Source organism: Oryx dammah, unplaced genomic scaffold (assembly GCF_014754425.2).
Source record: "Oryx dammah isolate SB20612 unplaced genomic scaffold, SCBI_Odam_1.1 HiC_scaffold_23, whole genome shotgun sequence".
Taxonomy (NCBI): Eukaryota; Metazoa; Chordata; class Mammalia; order Artiodactyla; family Bovidae; genus Oryx; species Oryx dammah.
In genome coordinates this window covers 86,106,240-86,121,684 of record NW_024070207.1, presented here as the reverse complement: position 1 = coordinate 86,121,684, position 15,445 = coordinate 86,106,240, and the positions used below count along the sequence as shown (strand labels likewise).

General features: G+C 40.6%; 1 pseudogene; it reads left to right on the top strand.

Moving 5' to 3' along the window:
• Nucleotides 1-6,116: 6,116 nt before the first annotated feature.
• On the top strand, nucleotides 6,117-6,993 carry LOC120881648 (annotated as a pseudogene).
• The last annotated feature ends 8,452 nt before the right edge of the window (nucleotides 6,994-15,445 follow it).

The following is a 15,445-nucleotide window of genomic DNA, read 5'->3' as shown; positions in this document are numbered from 1 at the left end:
CAAATCCCTTATGATTATACAGTGGAAGTGAGAAATAGATTTAAGGGTCTAGATCTGATAGATAGAGTGCATGATGAACTATGGACTAAGGATCATGACATTGTACAGGAGACAGGGATCAAGACCATCCCCATGGAAAATAAATGCAAAAAAGCCAAATGGCTGTTGGAAGAGGCATTACAAATAGCTGTGAAAAGAAGAAAAGCGAAAAGCAAAGGAGAAAAGGATAGATACAAGCACCTGAATGCAGAATTCCAAAGAATAGCAAGAAGAGATAAGAAAGCCTTCTTCAGTGATCAATGCAAAGAAATAGAGGAAAACAATAGAATGGGAAAGACTAGAGATCTCTTCAAGAAAATTAGAGATACTGAGGGAATATTTCACGCAAAGATGGGCTTGATAAAGGACAGAAATGGTCTGACCCTAACAGAAGCAGAAGATATTAAGAAGAGGTGGCAAGAATACACAGAAGAATTTTACAAAAAAGGATCTTCATGACGAAGATAGTCACAATGGTGTGATCAGTCACCTAGAGTCAGACATCCTGGAATGTGAAGTCAAGTGGGCCTTAGGAAGCATCACTACGAACAAAGCTAGTGGAGGTGATGGAATTCCAGTTGAGCTATTTCAAATCCTGAAAGATGATGGTGTGAAAGTACTGCACTCAATATGCCAGCACATTTGGAAAACTCAGCAGTGCCCTCAGGACTGGAAAAGGTCAGTTTTCATTCCAATCCCAAAGAAAGGCAATGCCAAAGAATGCTCAAACTACTGCACAATTGCACTCATCTCACATGCTAGTAAAGTAATGCTCAAAATTCTCCAAGCCAGGCTTCAGCAATACGTGAACCGTGAACTTCCAGATGTTCAAGCTGGTTTTAAAAAAGGCAGAGGAACCAGAGATCAAATTGCCAACATCCGCTGGATCATGAAAAAAAGGAAGAGAGTTCCAGAAAAACCTCTATTTCTGCTTTATTGACTATGCCAATGCCTTTGACTGTGTGGATCACAATACACTGTGGAAAATTCTGAAAGAGATCGGAATACCAGACCACCTGACCTACCTCTTGAGAAATCTGTATGCAGGTTAGGAAGCAACAGTTAGAACTAGACATGGAACAACAGACTGGTTCCAAAAACGAAAAGGAGTACATCAAGGCTGTATAGTCACCCTACTTACTGAACTTCTATGCAGAGTAAATCATGAGAAACGCTGGACTGGAAGAAACACAAGCTGGAATCAAGATTGCCGGGAGAAATATCAATAATCTCAGATATGCAGATGACACTACCCTTATGGCAGAAAGTGAAGAGGAACTAAAAAGCCTCTTGATGAAAGTGAGAGGAGAGTGAAAAAGCTGATTTAAAGCTCAACATTCAGAAAACGAAGATCATGGCATCTGGTCCCATCCCTTCATGGGAAATAGATGGGGAAACAGTGGAAACAGTGTCAGACTTTATTTTTGGGGGCTCCAAAAACACTGCAGATGGTGACTGCAGCCATGAAATTAAAAGACGCTTACTCCTTGGAAGAGAAGTTATGACCAACCTAGATAGCATATTTAAAAGCAGAGACATTACTTTGCCGACTAAGGTCTGTCTAGTCAAGGCTATGTTTTTTTCAGTAGTCATGTATGGATGTCAGAGTCGGACTGTGAAGAAAGCTGAGCACCAAAGAATTGATGCTTTTGAACTGTGATGTTGGAGAAGACTCTTGAGAGTCCCTTGGACTGCAAGGAGATTCAACCAGTCCATTCTGAAGGAGATCAGCCCTGTCATTTCTTTGGAAGGAATGATACTGAAGCTGAAACTCCAGTACTTTGGCCACCTCATGCGAAGAGTTGACTCATTGGAAAAGACTGATGTTGAGAGGGGTTGGGGGTAGGAAGAGAAGGGGATGACAAAGGATGATATGGCTGGATGGCATCACTGACTCCATGGATGTGAGTCTGAGTGAACCCCGGGAGTTGGTGATGGACAGGGATGCCTGGTGTGCTGCAATTCATGGGGTCACAAAGAGTCAGACACGACTAAGCGACTGAACTGAACTGAGTTGCAGTGCTCCTGTGTTGGGTGCATATATATTTATATCTTCTTCTTGGATTGATCCTTTGATCATTATGTAGTGTCCTTCTTTTCCTCTTTTCACAGCCTTTGTTTAAAAGTCTATTTTATCTGATATTGGTATTGCTACTCCTGCTTTCTTTTGGTCTCCATTTGCATGGAATATCTTTTTCTAGCCCTTCATTTTCAGTCCGTATGTGTCCTTTGTTCTGAGGTGGGTCTCTTGTAGACAACATATATAGGGAACTTATTTTTGTATCCATTCAGCCAGTCTTTGTCTTTTGGTTAAGGCATTCAACCCATTTATGTTTAAGGTAATTATTATTTTTAAAAAATATAAATTTATTCATTTTAATTGGAGGTTAATTACTTTATAATATTGTATTGGTTTTTTGATAAGTATGATCCCGTTGCCAGTTACTTTATTGTTTTGAGTTCGAGGTTATACACCCTTTTTGTGTTTCCTGTCTAGAGAAGATCCTTTAGCATTTGTTGGAGAGCTGGTTTTGTGCTGCTGAATTCTCTCAGCTTTTGCTTGTCTGTAAAGCTTTTGATTTCTCCTTCATATTTGAATGAGATCTTTGCTGGCTACAGTAATCTGGGCTGTAGGTTATTTTCTTTCATCACTTTAAGTATGTCTTGCTATTCCTTCCTGGCCTGAAGTGTTTCTATTGAAAGATCAGCTATTATCCTTATGGGAATCCCCTTGTGTGTTATTTGTTGTTTTTCCCTTGCTGCTTTTAATATTTGTTATTTGTGTTTGATCTTTGTTAATTGATTAATATGTGTCTTGGGGTGTTTCACCTTGGATTTATTCTGTTTGGGACTCTCTGGGTTTCTTGGAGTTGGGTGATTATTTCCTTCCCCATTTTAGGGAAGTTTTCAACTATTATCTCCTCAAGTATTTTCTCATGGTCTTTCTTTTTGTCATCTTCTTCTGGGACTCCTATGATTCGAATGTTGGAGGGTTTAATATTGTCCTGGAGGTCTCTGAGATTGTCCTCATTTCTTTTAATTCATTTTTCTTCTTTCCTCTCTGATTCATTAATTTCTACCATTCTATCTTCTACTTCACAGATCTTATCTTCTGCCTCCGTTATTCTACTATTTGTTGCCTCCAGAGTGCTTTTGATCTCATTTATTGCATTATTCATTATATATTGACTCTTTTTTATTTCTTCTAGGTCCTTGTTAAACCTTTCTTGCATCTTCTCAATCCTTGTCTCCAGGCTATTTATCTGTGATTCCATTTTGATTTCAAGATTTTGGATCATTTTCACTATCATTATTTGGAATTATTTCTCAGGTAGATTCTCTATCTCTTCCTCTTGTGTTGGTTTGGTGGGCATTTATCCTGTTCCTTTACCTGCTGGATATACCTCTGTCTCTTCATCTTGTTAATATTGCTGAGTTTGGGGTGACCTTTCTGTATTCTGGCATTTTGTGGAGTTCTCTTTATTGTGGAGTTTCCTCGCTGTGTGTGATGTTGTACAGGTGGCTTGTCAAGGTTTCTTGGTTAGGGAAACTTGTGTCGGTGTTCTGTTGGGTGGAGCTGGATTTATTCTCTCTGGGGTGCAATGAAGTGTCCAGTAATGAGTTATGAGATGTCGATTGTTTTGGAGTAACTTTAGGCAGCCTGTATATTGAAGCTCAGGGCTGTGTTCCTGTGTTTCTGGAGAATTTGTATGGTATGTCTTCCTCTGGAACTTGTTGGGCCTTGGGTGGTTCTTGGTTTCAGTGCAGATTTGGAGGCATTTGATGAGCTCCTATCAATTAATGTTCCCTGGAGTCAGGAATTTTCTGGTGTTCTCAGGATTTGGACTTAAGCCTCCTGCTTTTGGTTTTCAGTCTTATTTTTACAGTAGTCTCAAGACTTCTCCTATACAGCACCAGTGATAAAACATCTAGTTTGAAGATCAAAAGTTTCTCCACAGTGAGGGACACCCAGAGAGGTTCACAGAGTTACATGGAGAAGAGAAGAGGGAGGAGGGAGTTAGAGTTGACCCAAATGACATGAGGTGGAATTAAAAGAGGAGAGAGCAAGTTAGCTAGTAATGAGTTCCTTATGTGTGCTCCACAGTCTGGACCACTGAGAGATGTTCACGGAGTTATACAGAGAAGAGAAGAGGGAGGAAGGAGACAGAGGTGGCCAGGAGGATAAAAGGAGGGAATCAAAAGGAGAGAGACAGATCCAGCCAGTAATCAGTTCCCTAAGTGTTCTCCACCATCTGGAACACACAGAGATTCACAGAGTTGGGTAGAGAAGAGAAGGGGGAGGGATGAGACAGAGGCAGTCTGCTGGAGAAAAAGGAGATTCCAAAGGGGGAGAGAGCAGTCAAGCCAGTAATCTCGCCTCCAAGTAAAAATGGGTACTGAAGATTGGGTTCTTAAAGGTATAAAATTGATAACATATACCAAAAAGTAAAGGTTAAAAATCTAGAGTAGAGGTTGGATTTTCAAAAATACAATATTAAAGAAAAGAAGAAGAAAAAAATTCACAAAAATTATTTAAATAAATATATATATGAAGTTTGCTAAAAAAAAAAGGGTGTTTTTTTTAAAGTAATAGTAGGTTATAAAAATGAAAATTAAAGGAGTAATAGAGGATCTAAATTTTTTTTAAAAAGAAAAAAATGATTATAAAAATAGTAAAAATATATCTAGGAGTTTCTTTGATGTTGTTGTGGGCAGTGTGGGGTCAGTTCATTTTCAGATAGTTCCTTCGTCTGGCTTATATTTCTCATGATATAGGCCCCTTCTTATGTAGTCAGTACTAACTACAGGGTTTTCATCTATTGCAACGGTCACTTCCAAGGTGGTTCCCTGTTTTAGCTTCTGTTTGCTGGTCTCCAGTGTCTGATTTCCGCCCTGACACAAGGGGGGCAGTGATGGACACTTTTTTTAGGCTCACTTGTTCAGTCACACTGTGGGGAGGGAGGGACGCTGCAAACAAATAACACTGGTGTGTGCTCACAGTGTCTCAGACACACTCGGCCTGCCCCCGCTCATGGCGCGTGTGCCCTCTCTGCTCACACAGCTCAGGCTCTAGGTTACTCTGCCGGGAACCATCCAAGGCCGGCCCTGTGTTGCATGCACCTCCCAGGTCTAAGCTGCTCAGGTTTAGGCACTTGGGTAGTCCTCAGAGGTGCAGACTCGGTTGGGCTTATGTTTTGTACCCTTCCTAGGTCCAAGCAGCTCAGGTGATGAGGTGTTTGGCGAGTGTGGTCGCTGTGACTTATCACCTCCCCCGTCCTTGCCGCTCATTTTTCTGGGTGTACAACTGGCTTACCTTCTCAGGCGGATGTTGACTGTCCAGAACCCCAGGAAGTCTTAGTTAGCAAAGCAGCCTGCTTGCAGTTTGGTAGATAATGTCTCTCTGGGGCTGCAGTTGCCCCCTTCTGGCTCTGGCTGCCTGTCACCAGAGGGGGATGGTCTGAAGCCGGCTAGTTCTGTACAGTCCTTTGTTCTGTGTGTGGGCCTGGCGGTGTCTTAGGTTAGGGCTTTTCGCGTGGTAGCTATCCCACAGTGTGGTTTGCTAGCCCAAGTTCGTTCCCTCAGATTGCCCTCGGGGCATTCAGGCCTGGTCCTTACTCTAAGCAATACAGCCTGCGCCTCCCTGCCCAGTCCCCACTTGCTAGTGGCATATGCAGGCATCTGTGCTGCTTCTCCGCTGGGGGAGTTTCCATTGGGCTCCTAATCTGTGGGTTTTAATTATTTATTTATTTTTCCTCCCTGTTATGTTGCCCTCTGTGCTTCTAAGGCTCGCCACAGACTCAGCAGTGAGAGCATTTCCTGGTGTTTGGAAACTTCTCTCTTTTTAAGACTCCCTTCTCGGGATGGAACTCCATCCCTACCTCTTTTGTCTCCTTTTTTGTCTTTTATATTTTTTCCTACCTGCTTTTCTGGGTGCCTGATGTCCTCTGCCGGCATTCAGAAGTTGTTTTGTGGAATTTACTCAGTGTTTAAATGTTCTTTTAATGAATTTGTGGGGGAGAAAGTGGTCTCCCCATCCTATTCCTCTGCCATCTTCTATTGCCTTCTTTTGGAATGTCTTATGGGTTATTTTCAGTCTCTGCAGAAATAAGGACCGACTCCATCACCTATGGAGAGAGTCTGGAGATTTTGCCAGCATTGTGTGTCTTAATATATCCTATGGACATAGACACTCTTGTGAATACTGTTTGGGTGCTGTCACATCTGATAGATGGAGTTAAAGAGCAGATACAGATGGTTACTGATTCAAGGGCTGTGGCATTTATTGTGCCCCTTCTGAGCCATCAGGATATGAAAGTTCAAACAGCAGCACTCAGAGCAGTTGGCAACATAGTGACAGGTGCCAACGAGCAGACCCAGGTTGTTCTCAACTGCAATGTCCTGTCACATTTCCAAATCTCTTATCACATCCAAAGGAGAAGATAAATAAGGAAGCAGTGTGATTCCTTTCCAGCATTACAGCAGGCAACCAGCAACAAGTTCAAGCTGTAATAGATGCTGGATTAATTCTATGATTATTTATCAGCTTGCTAAGGGGAACTTTGGAACACAAAAGGGAGCTTTGGGGGCAATTAGCAACTTAATAATAAGTGGCAAAAAATATCAAGTTGAGTACAGCACAGTACCACCTTTCTCTAATTTACTTTCAGTAAAAGATTCTCAAGTTGTTCAGGTGGTTTTAGATGGTCTATAATGGCTAGTGATGAAGCAAGCATGATAGCTGAAGTAATAAAGAATTCAGTGGTTTGGAGAAGTTTTACAGTAATATAAAAATGAAGACATATATTTAGCATTTGAAATCATAGATCAGTATTTCTCTGGCAATGATACTGATGAAAATCCTAGCCTCATTGTGAAGCAACACAAGGAGTTACTTACAACTTTGATCCAATAGCCAACCTTCAAACAAAAGAATTTATTTTTGAGTTCAATTGAGTGCAGCATGTTTCCCACAATCAATATGAAGCACCACCAGATGGCTACCAAGTGACAAGAACAACAACTAGAAAAGGCTCCAAAACATACATGCCCCCGTGTTTTGATGCTTCTAAAGCAAGCCATGTCTCAATAACTCTGCAAATGCCAAAAGTCACTAATCAAATGGACTATAAAGGTATATGATTGCTTAAACTGTTTTAGAATTCTCCTTTAACAACCTCAACTACCCTATTTTCCCTGTTCCCTGGTGCCACATGCTGAAAAGTGCAGTAACCAGTTTAAAATATTCTGAGGTTGTAGCTTTGCTATTTCAGAAAATACCAAGGAGAGATTGTAAAAAAGCCTTCCTCTGTGATCAATGCAAAGAAATAGAGGAAGACAATACAAAGGGAAAGACTAGCGATCTCTTCAAGAAAATTGGAGATACCAAGGAAACATTTCATGTAAAAATGGGCACAATAAAGGACAGAAATAGTATGGGCCTAACAGAAGCAGAAAATATTAAGAAGAAGTGGCAAAAATACACAGAAGAACTATACAAAAAAGACCTTTATGACCCAGATAACCACGATGGTATGATCACTCGCCTAGATCCAGACATCCTGGAATGTGAAGTCAAGTGGGCCTTAGGAAAGATCACTATGAACAAAGCTAGTGGGAGTGATGGAATTCCAGTTGAGCTATTTCAAATCCTCAAAGATGATGCTGTGAAAGTGCTGCACTCAATATGCCAGAAAATTTGGAAAACTCAGCAGTGGCCACAGGACTGGAAAAGGTCAGTTTTGATTCCAATCCCAAAGAAAAGCAATGTCAAAGAAGGCTCAAACTGCTGCACAATTGTACTCATCTCACACGCTAGTAAAGTAATGCTCAAAATTCTCCAAGCCAGGCTTCAAAAGTATGTGAACCATGAACTTCCAGATGTTCAACTTGGATTTAGAAAAGGCAGAGGAATCAGAGGCCAAATTGCCAACATCCATTGGAACATTGAAAAAGAGAGTTCCAGAAAAACATCTATTTTTGCTTTATTGACTATGCCAAAGCTTTTGACTGTGGATAAAACAAACTGTGGAAAATTCTTCAAGAGATGGGAATACCAGACCACCTGACCTGCCTTTTGAGAAATCTGCATGCAGGTCAGGAAGCAACAGTTAGAACTGGACATGGAACAACAGAATGGCTCCAAATCAAGAAAGGAGTACATCAAGGCTGTATATTGTCACCCTGCTTATTTAACTTATATGCAGAGTGCATCATGAGAAATGCTGGCCTGGAAGAAGCACAAGCTGGAATCAAGATTGCTAGGAGAAATATCAATAACCTCAGATGTGCAGATGACACCACCCTTATGGCAGAAAGTGAAGAAGAACTAAAGAGCCTCTTAATGAAAGTGAAAGATGAGAGTGGAAAAGTTGCCTTAAAACTCAACATTCAGAAAACTAAAATCATGACATCTGATCCCATCACTTCATGGCAAATAGAAGGGGAAACAATGGAAACAGTGACAGACTATTTTGGGGGGCTCCAAAATCACTGCAGATGGTGACTGCAGCTATGGCATTGAACCATGTATAATATCATATAAGAAAGGAATCACCAGTCTAGGTTTGATGCAGGATACAGGATGCTTGGGGCTGGTGCACTGGGATGACCCAGAGGGATGGTATGGGGAGGGAGGTAGGAGAGGGGTTCAGGATTGGGAACACATGTACACCCGTGGTGGAGTCATGTTCAAGTATGGCAAAACCAATACAATATTGTAAAGCAAAAAAAAAAAAATAAAATAAATAAATAAATAAATAAAAGATGTTTGTGTCTTGGAAGAAAAATTATGACCAACATTTACAGCATATTTTAAAGCAGAGACATTACTTTGCCAACAAAGGTTCATATAGTCAAAGCTTTGGTTTTTCCAGTAGTCATGTATGGATGTGAGAGTTGGATTATAAAGAAAGCTAAGCACTGAAGAGTTGATGATTTTGAACTGTGGTGTTGGAGAAGACTCTTGAGAGTCCCTTGGACTGCAAGGAGATCCAACCAGTCCATCCTAAAGGAAATCAGTCCTGAATGTTCTTTGGAAGGACTGATGCTGAAGCTGAAACTACTGACTTCTTTCACTTAGTATAATTTTTACATGGCTCATCCATGCCATAATATGTATCAGTACTCTATGCAAATAACTGATTCATTTGAAAAGGCCCTGATGTTGGGAATGATTGAAGGCAGGAGGAGAAGGGGATGACAGAGGATGAGATGGTTGGATAGCATCACTGAGTCCATGGACATGAGCTTGAGTAAGCTCCGGAATTTGGTGAGGGACAGGGAAGCCTGGTGTGCTGCAGTCCATGGGTGCTGCAGTCCAAAGAGTTTGACACGACTGAGCGACTGAACTGAACTGAAGTGAAATGGTGGCATGTCAGCTGCCCACTTGATATTCCTTTGGGAAACTGTGTGCTGTGGATCAAGACGTTTTTGTATGACACATACACACACATGTTGGAAGAATTTAAAGAGGTGCAGTCTGATCTGAAGTCCATCAATGTCCTCCATAAACATATTTTCATACTCTTTAAGTGGAATAATAGATTTTAAAGTACAAATCAAATGATTTTCATTTGTGGAACTGACACAAAAAAGTAACTTAAAAAAAAAAAACTTGTTTATTGATTAAACTGATAAGTTTAAGAAGCCCTACTTCATCTACCAGTAATTGATACTTTTATTATCTGCCTCACAAGCTAGGGTTCGAGGAATAACTTTAGCTATGGATGATAATGCTTTTGCTGTTATACCTAATTTTTGAGAACAGTAAGCCCTATTTGACCATTCGCTTCACCCTGTGTGTGCTTACTATTTTGAAGTACTCAAATGTTGTGCATGGTATTTTATTTGAGCTGCAACCTGTTGCAGACTTGAATTTCTGTTTAAGTTGAAAGCAAGAGTCCTTGCATATAAAGGAAAAAAATAAAAAACACAAAGCTCAAGGAAAGAAAATAGCTGCCACAATACCCAGGAAGGGGTGGGGCAAAGGCATGCAAATGCACCACAAACCCTCCTATTTGCAGTTGTCTCTTTCTTGATTTAGTGTCCACTTAATTACCAGAAATATTTGACTGATTTTCAGAGCTCTGACAAAGTTGGCTCTGACAGTTTCTGCTTATTTTTTGATGTTTCTGTGGAGAAATGAGAGCTTGGAATTGTCTATTCTGTTGTTTTGTTATATGATCTATAATTTTTTTTAATTTTTATTTTTACTTTATTTTACTTTACAATACTGTATTGGTTTTGCCACACATTGACATGAATCCACCACGGGTGTACATGAGTTCCCAATCCTGAACCCCCCTCCCACCTCCCACCCCATATCACCTCTCTGGATCATCCTTGTGCACCAGCCCCAAGCATCCTGTATCCTGCATCGAACATAGACTGGTGATTCGTTTCTTACATGATAGTATACATGTTTCAATGCCATTCTACCAAATCATCCCACCCTCTCCCTCTCCCTCAGAGTCCAAAAGTCCGTTCTATATATCTGTGTCTCCTTTGCTGTCTCGCATACAGGGTTATCATTACCATCTTTCCAAATTCCATATACATGCGTTAGTATACCGTATTGGTGTCTTTCTTTCTGGCTTACTTCACTCTGTACAATCGGCTCTAGTTTCATCCATCTCATCAGAACTGATTCAAATGTATTCTCTTTAATGGCTGAGTAATACTCCATTGTGTATATGTACCACAGCTTTCTTATCCATTCATCTGCTGATGGACCTATAATTTTTTAAACAATAGCTTTATTGAGATATAGTCAAGTACTATCAACTTTACCTTTTAAAATGTACAATTCAGTGGGCTTTAGTGTATCACAGAGTTTTGCAATCATCATCATTATCTTAATTTCAAACATTTTCATCACCATAAAAAGTGACTTTATGAGTCCCTTTCCATTCCACCCCTCCTCCAACTCTAGGCAACGACTAGTCCAATTTCTGTCTCTATGGATTTGTCTTTTCTGAATATTTCATGTAAATAGAACCGTGCATTATGTGGTCTTTTGTTACTGACTTCTTTCACTTAGTATAATTTTTACATGGCTCATCCATGCCATAATATGTATCAGTACTCTGCTCCTTTTAAAAAAGAATTAACTCTTAATTTTGAGATAGTGGTAGATTCACATGCAGTTATAAGAAATAAGACAGGGGTATCCTCTGCAGTATTTTCCTAGTTACCTACAACTATAGTTCAATATCACAACCAGGATGTTGACATTGATACAGTTAAAGTACATAATACTTTCATTACTACAAGGACCCCTCATGTTTTCCTGTTTCCACACTCACCACTTTCCTAATTCCACTCCATTCTTAATCTCTTGTAGCCTCTTATCTGTTTTCCATATATATAATTTTTTTCATTTCAGGAATGTTAAGTGAATATAATTTTACAATTGTAGCTTTGGAGACTGACTTTTTTCACTCAGCATAATTCTTCTGTTGTTGAGGTTCATACATTGGTGTTGTGTGTCTTAATAGTCCATTCCCTTTTTATTGCTGAGTTGTATTCCATGTTATGGATACACCATAGCTTGTTCAACCATTCACCCACTGAAGGACATTTGGTTGGTTTCCAATTTGGGGCTACAATGAACAAAGCCATTATGAACTTTCACACAGGTTTTTGTGTGAACAGAAATTTTCACTTATCTAGGTAAATGCCCAAGTGTAATTGCTGGGTCACATGGTAGTTGCATTTTTAATTGCATAAAGAACATGTGTATACCTGTGGCAGATTCATGTTGATGTATGGCAAAACCAATACAATATTGTAAAGTAATTAACCTCCAATTAAAATAAATAAATTTATTTTTTTAAAAGTGCCAAACTTTCAGAGTTATGCCATTTTGAATTCATACCAGCAATGTATGAATGATTCAGTTTCTTCATCATTATCAGCATTTGGTGCTGTCACTTTTTTACTTCAGACATTTTTGTGGGTTTATAGTGATATCTTGTTATATAACCTGAGCTTTTTCATAGTGTTCACCTCAATGGAGTTCATGTGAGAGTTCATGTGTGTAAAGTGTATAGCATAATTAGGTAATGCAACTTATAGTTATCACAAAAATGTTAATGATATCGTCCCCATCCTCAAAATAGTCATTATCTTATGGGAGAAAAAGACATGGGAACACATAATGTCAAACAATATCAATCCAGATGACATTAAATGGAGACGGCATTAATCAGAAATTATGAGATTCCAGACTGGGGATAAAAGATGGTTAAGGAAGATTTCCTAGGAAAGGTGATTTTTAGCTAAATTCTGAAAAACAAGTTAGTTTAGCTAAGCAAAGGGAGGGGTGGCATGGATGCATTTCCGATAGATAGTACATACGGAGTGGCTATGATATATGAGATTGCAGTGAAGAAAAGTCATAGATGAGGCTGGGGGAAAGCAGTGAGGGATCAAGCAGGGACTTATTACAAAATGGAGTTTAGAATTAATCTCATAGGTACTGGGGAGCCACGAAATCCCCAGGAGTGACATTTGGCCAGATTGGAGACTTTTACGGTGCCCTTCATCTCCTAAGGCTTCTTGCTCAGATTCTTGTTGTCAAGGAGCTGGCTAATTTCTGGGTCTCTGACGGGCTGGCCATGCTGCCTTTTCAATGGTTTCTTACAAAAAGCTCCCTACATATTAGACATATTTATAATTCCTCCCCAACCTATCACCAAACAAAGCCCAAACATGGCCATAAACACATCATTAATCACATCTCAGTTCTTATTAAGACAATAAATATAGGTTTCCATTTTTAACCCCCTGCTCCAGTTTCCCATTTTTCCCCAGGCTTCTTTCAGGATTTCTTGCTTTCTCCTCCTGTTTCTGCCCTAGCAAAATTCAGAAAATCTGTGTTGCCTCATCTGTACCAGAAAGTGTGTTTTCTTTAATGGTCTGGCATTCCCCAAAACTATTTGTAATAATTTGAACTCTTCTCACACTTGTAGATTCTTTATTTTCTTTTAATTTATTTTTTTAATTTATTGACTGTTCTGGGTCTTCATTGCTGCACACAGGCTTTTACTAGTTGCGGTGAGCAGAGGCTGCTCTCAAGGCTTCTCCTTGTGGGGGCTTCACTTGTTGTCGAGTATGGGCTCTAGGGCACGCAGGCTTCAGTAGTTGTGGTAGATGGGCTTAGTTGCCTCACAGCATGTGGGATCTTCTAAGACCAGGGATCAAATCCAGGCTTTGGCAGGCAGATTCTTAACCACTGTTGCTGAAGCTGAAGCTTCAATACTTCGGCCACCAAATGTGAAGAGCCGACTCAATGAAAAAGACCGTGATGCTGGGAAAGATTGAAGGCAAAGGAGAAGCGGGGTGACAGATGAGATAAGTTTAGATAGCACTGCCAATTCAATGGACATAAATTTGAACAAACTCCGGGAGACAGTGGAGGACAGAGCAGCCTGGTGTACTGAAGTCTATGGAGTCACAAAGAGTCAGACACAACTTAAACGACTGAGCAACAACAACAGTCTTGACAACTGAACCACCCGAGTATTAGAAACACTTGTAGTTTCTAATGGTTTATTCTCTTGTCAACGTCATGAGTACTCTGGCAAGTTGCTCATTCGTGTCCGACTCTTTGCAACCCCATGGACTGTAGCCTACCAGGCTCCTCCCTCCATGGGATTCTCCAGGCAAGAGTACTGGAGTGAGTTGCCATTTCCTTCTCCAAGATGGATATTAGCTCTATTTTATTAAAAAGGATGCTGAATTTCAGAAGGATAAAGTCACATACTGAAGCTTACACTGTTTTTAGGGCAAAGTTGGGCCTTAAGCCTATGTGGTCCAATGCCTTACTAGTAGATTAGACACCCCTTCTTCACTTTCTTGGCCAAATCTCTTTGTTCTCTCCTACTGGTCCTTGCAACCCCCAAAGGACAGGCTTCAGCTTGGAAGTTTCTACTTCTTGTCCAAGGACTCTGACAAAATGATTGAAAATGAGCAGTCAGAGAGGCATCCAAACAGGTCCAGAAGGAAAGCATGTCATTTCGTCACTGTACACTAGCCCCTATATCCATGGTGGCACATCAGGGGAAAACCTTTAAAGGCCTCAAAAGTTGAACAGATTCTGGTCCCCTTGCCAATATGTAATTCAAAATAAAAACAATAAGGTGTTGAAATCACTATACAGAATTCATTAATATCTGGAGTGTTTTTAAATATCAAATAGGAAAGTGTTCTCATTTTAGAGGTCATTTTTTTTGTGCACTGGCTTTGAGGGTGACTATTTATTGGCCCATCTGCACTACATGGTAGCTATGAGTTCCTGATGACAGTAGTGTGCAAATATGAGGCCTGTTTGGGCTGACTGCCAAGCTTGCCTTGGTCCTTCTGTCTGTCATGGCCTCTGGGAGGCCCTGTCAGTTCCCACCCTGAAGAACTGGATTTTGTAGGAACTGTCTCCTGGACTCAGTTCAGGCTTCTAGACACAAATGGTTGGCTTGATGAAGGAGTTTAGGACAGGTCCAGGGACTGAGGTTCACTCTTTTCCCTGGCTCCCACTCTTTTTCTCTGCCTATTTCTGACTATATATATCCCTTTCCCTCTTTCTCTTTGCTTTTTTCCTGTCCTCCCTATTTATTCATATCTCTGAGTCTTTCTCCTTCTTTGCCCTAGTCTCTCAGACTCTTTATCCTTTTCTTTTATCCTTTCTGTCTCCTTCCTTGTCATTCTGTCTTTATTTTCCTCATATCCCAATCTTTCTTCCTTTGCTTTTTGATCTCTGCATATGTGTGTCTTGGTCTCATCATCTCCATCTTTCTCTTGTTTTCTTTCCCATCCCAGAGCCCACAGGGAGTTTTAAAGAGGATAAGTTGCTATATCTTGGGCTTTCTCTCTAGAGGAGTTAGGGATGGAGACTTAGGGCTAAATTTGAACTTCTCAGGTGTGGATTGGGCCCTCCAAGGAGATAACTAAAGCAGGAGGGAAAACTGGCTTATTCAGTAATAGAATGGAGGCTGGGGTGGGAACTTGACAAAGACTGAGTTCTAATGTTCAGCCAGTGTCCTGGCCCTGTGACTGAGGCCTTGAGGCTATTTTTGGAAGCTTTCAAAATCTCCCAGAAGACTCCTACCCTTTCCAATCAGCCTGGGCTGTCAGAGGATTCATTGATGATAAAAGAACTGAGGCCTGCCTTCTGTCTTTCCTGAGCTCTGACTAGCCCTGAGAAAACAATAATATCACTGCCCCAGAGTGGGGTGTCATGGAGAGAGAGGGGAGTAGTGGCAACTCATGATGAGATAGCCAGGGAGCACAATGGAGGTGATACAGCACCTCAAACCCCAAGATGCCAAAGTATTCCATCTTGAAGGTATTCTAGAGATCAGCTGGTCTTGCTCCTTCAATATGTATACATGGGGAAGGCTGGAAGTGGCAC